The sequence below is a fragment of the Myotis lucifugus genome, unplaced genomic scaffold, assembly GCF_000147115.1.
Source record: "Myotis lucifugus unplaced genomic scaffold, Myoluc2.0 scaffold_97, whole genome shotgun sequence".
Lineage (NCBI taxonomy): Eukaryota > Metazoa > Chordata > Mammalia > Chiroptera > Vespertilionidae > Myotis > Myotis lucifugus.
Window position 1 is genome coordinate 3728935 of NW_005871145.1, and position 3783 is coordinate 3732717.

Consider the following 3783-nt stretch of genomic DNA (forward strand, 5'->3'; position numbering starts at 1 on the left):
TTTTGTTCAGTTCTTTCCTGCTGAGCCCTCCCCACTCAGTCCTTTTAAAAGGGAAGCTTCTCCCTCTGTCTTCACACCTCCCCCATTTAGGACCAGCTGCTAAGGGCATTCTTTTTTAGCTGTAGCTCCGCCCTTTTCCTAAGAATCCTAGGGAAAAACGAAGGCCCCCTCCCCTGACCAGCCTGACGACCCTCTGCCTCTCCTAGCTGCAGCTTGCTCCTCAGAACACCTCCTGCCCCATTGTCTCTGTGCTCAGAAAATAGTAGCTAATGCCTTTTGAGTGCTTACTGCGCAACTGACCTTGTGCTAAGAGCTCTACGTGCAAGCTTTCAGTTACCTCTCACAGCAATTTGTTTTTTTTTTTAATCCTCACCCGAGGACATGCTGAGAGAGAGAGAGAGAGAGAGAGAGAGAGAAACATTGCTTCAAGCAACGAGCCACTCCCTCCGGCTGGGCCTTCACAGTAATTTTGTGAGGGTGGGTACCATTTTCCAGATGAGGGCACCGAGGCTCCATGAGGTTAGGTAACTGGCCGAGGTCACACAGGAAAGTGCAGCACAGACATCAGTGCTCATGCTCTTCACTGACACTCGGATGACAGAGCAACTCAGGCTTCTTTGGAGGTCAGTTCTCAGCCTGTCTCCCCCCCTCCCCGTGACCCAAGGGGCACCTTTCACCCACATCAGATAGTTGCCCAATTTGGCCTCTGGAATTGGAACCTTGCCCCGGCCCATCCCAGCGCCAGGCATTGCCCACAGCTTCTCTGCCGGCTTCCAGAGCTCTGCTTTCCAGGTGTAACAAAGGGTTTGTTGTGGCAAACTGAGCAGAATCACTGGCACAGTGAAAGCCGTCACATGTGTGACAAAGCCGGTCGGCGGCCAGAACTGACAACAGAGTGCGGAGGCTGTAACTCTAACACTGGGGTGCATTAGGGACACGCCCCCTCAGGGACAGTGACACCTGGCCCTGAGGAGGTGAGAGTCAACAGGTGCTTGTGTGAGTGGATTAACCTTGCATCCTAACCTAGGCGGGGAAGACTGTCTTCGATGGACAGCATAGGGTGGTAATTGCAGATGACCACACTTTGGCCAGCTCACTAAATCCTGGACTCTCTGGGGTAGTTGCTCTAGGAAGTCTCTACGGGTAGTTGTTCTTGGAAGATGTGCAAGAATAAAAATCTGGCCCGGGGGAAGGGCATCTGAAGGAGAGAGGAAAGGGTGCTGGGGTGAGAACTGGAGAACTGGAGGGGCAGTATGAGCTCCGAAGCCAAACAGACCTGTGTTCAAATGCCAACCTTGCCACTTACTTGCTGCATGACCGTGGTCCAGTCATTTCACCTCTCTGAACCCCAGTTTCTTCATCTGTAAAAATACCAGCTCTTAGGATTATTTTGATTCCTAATTGGGATATGTTAAATCATCAGTCCAGTGCCTGATGTACGAGGATTAGTCAATAATGGGAGGATGGGGGAATAAGATATCATTAGCCAGGTCTTATTTGTGCTCTAATGTTAGCAATGTGCCATGCACATAAGGGACACTCCTTAAATATTTATTAAGTGAATGAATGAATGGTGCGGGGGTCACACCAGAAGTCAGCTTCATTTTCCATTTCTCTGAGTGACAATTTCAAACTGTCCCCTTGCACCCCAATTCAACTCCCATGCTAACCCTCCCCATTGCCCCATCCTCAAACTTCACAGCCATGGGGAGGGGGCTCCCTCATTTTCCTGTCTCCCCACATTCTTCACTCAAGCAATACCATCCCTTTCTCTCCAGGCTTATAAGATTGAAGGTGGAGTTCTTTAAAAAAATAAAAAAACCCCATATATATATATATATATATAATTGATTTCTGAAAAGGGAGAGGGAGAGAGAAATGGAAACATCAATGATGAGAGAGATTCATTGATTGGCTGCCTCCTGCAAGCCCCGCAATGCAACCCGGGCATGTTCCCTGACAGGGAATCAAACCTGTGACCTCTTGGTTCATAGGTCTAGCTCAACCACTGAGCCACACTGGCTGGGCAAAGGTGGAGTTCTTTACCTGCTTCCTGGATCCCTTCTTCACAACCCCATCCATCATTTTCCCTCTCTGTTGGCTCTTTATCTTCTGGAAAGAGCCATGGTCAACTCTCTCCTGTCTAAGAGAATAGCCCCAAACTGCTCTTGATCTCACTACACCCCCTCTAGTTACCACCTTCTCTTCCTTCACAGCTAAGCACCCTGCAAGAGTTCACCGACACCCTCCTCACCCATCCTCCCCATCTTCGTGTCAGTTCCTGTTGTTCTCACTTTCACCCAAATCCTCTCACTTCTGCCCCAGCTCCCCACAACAGGGCTCCAACCAAGGTTACTGGCAACCTTCTCGTTGTCAAAGAGAAAGGACACTCTGTCTTCTTCTCATCTTTCCCAGCCTCTCAGATGGCATCGGACACCTCTGAGCATGGCTCCTGGAAGCTCTCCTCCATCAGTTTCTGGGGCACTCACCTCTCCTGGTTTTCCCCTCTCTCCGCCCATTCCTTCTCAGCCTTCTTGTTCACTCCTCTTCCTTCAGTGTCTCTCAATGTCCATCTTCCCCGCGCTCCTCCCCATCTCCCTGCCCCATATACAGACCCAGACTTTAACATACCACCTGGACGTGGACAATTTCCTAATCTCCACCTGGGGTCGCTTTTCCCCAAGCCCTAGGCCTACCTGTTAATGTGAACATTCCACAGGCAACTGAGATGCAAGGTGTGTTAAAATGAGTTCTCCTCCCCTCCAAACCTGCTCTTCCTCCTGCATTCTCTGCCTTGATGAATGGACTCATTATCCACCCAGGCCTTCAAGTCAGACACCTAAAGGTCACCCCTGGCTCTGCCCTCTCTCTTGCACCTCACAGCCAACTGGATGTCAATGCCTGTTGATAATTCCTTCTAATTATCTTCAGAAGCTGTCTCATCCTCACTATGACCCCTGCAGAGTCCCAAGACAGGGCAATCTGATTATCTTACTCTCTGGCTCAAAAATATTCAGTGGTTCTCCATCACCTTCAGGGTAAAGTATTCTTTCTTTAGAAAGGGCCATACTTTTCATCAGGGCCAGGACTAGGGTGAAGCAAATTCGGAGTCTGGGGTACAAGTGCGTCCTTAAATTTCACATCCTCGCGGCCCCCTTTTCTCACCCCAGCCCTGGCCCTGCTTTTCACGGCTCTATGCCTACGCACTTGACATTCTCTCCACCCCCAAACACTCTTATCTCTTCTCTACCTTACCAGCTCCGACTCATCCCTGAAGACTTAGTTCAGGGCCAATTCCTCTGAGTTGCCTTCCCGGACCCACCAAATCTGAATTTCATGGCATTATTCCGTGTCCCCTTCACATCCTGTGCAACCCTCATCACACCGGCCCTGACGGCTGGTTTACGCCCCAGCCTCCATCCCAGCCTGGGGCCTTCCAGGGCAGTTTGTTGAATGGCTAATGGAATTGATGAATCAATCTGAAAGGGTGTGTGCTAAAAGTTATTGTTAATAATAATGGTAATAATAACAATAATAGCTTGGGCCCAGAGCCCAGCCTTTAATGGCCTTGCTGTAAAGCCTGCATGTTCTAGCAGTTAAAACTGATGTCCAGCTGCAGGCAGCGAGGTCCCCATCAAGTGGTCAAGATGAGGCTGGGAGAGGAAGGGGCATAGCGGATGAGGCCTGATGGCCAGTCCTGAGGGTCCATAACAATAGGCACTCAATACTTGCCGTTCCCATCCTAAAGGCGATTTGTTTCTCTGCTTCGGTCTCAGTACCAGG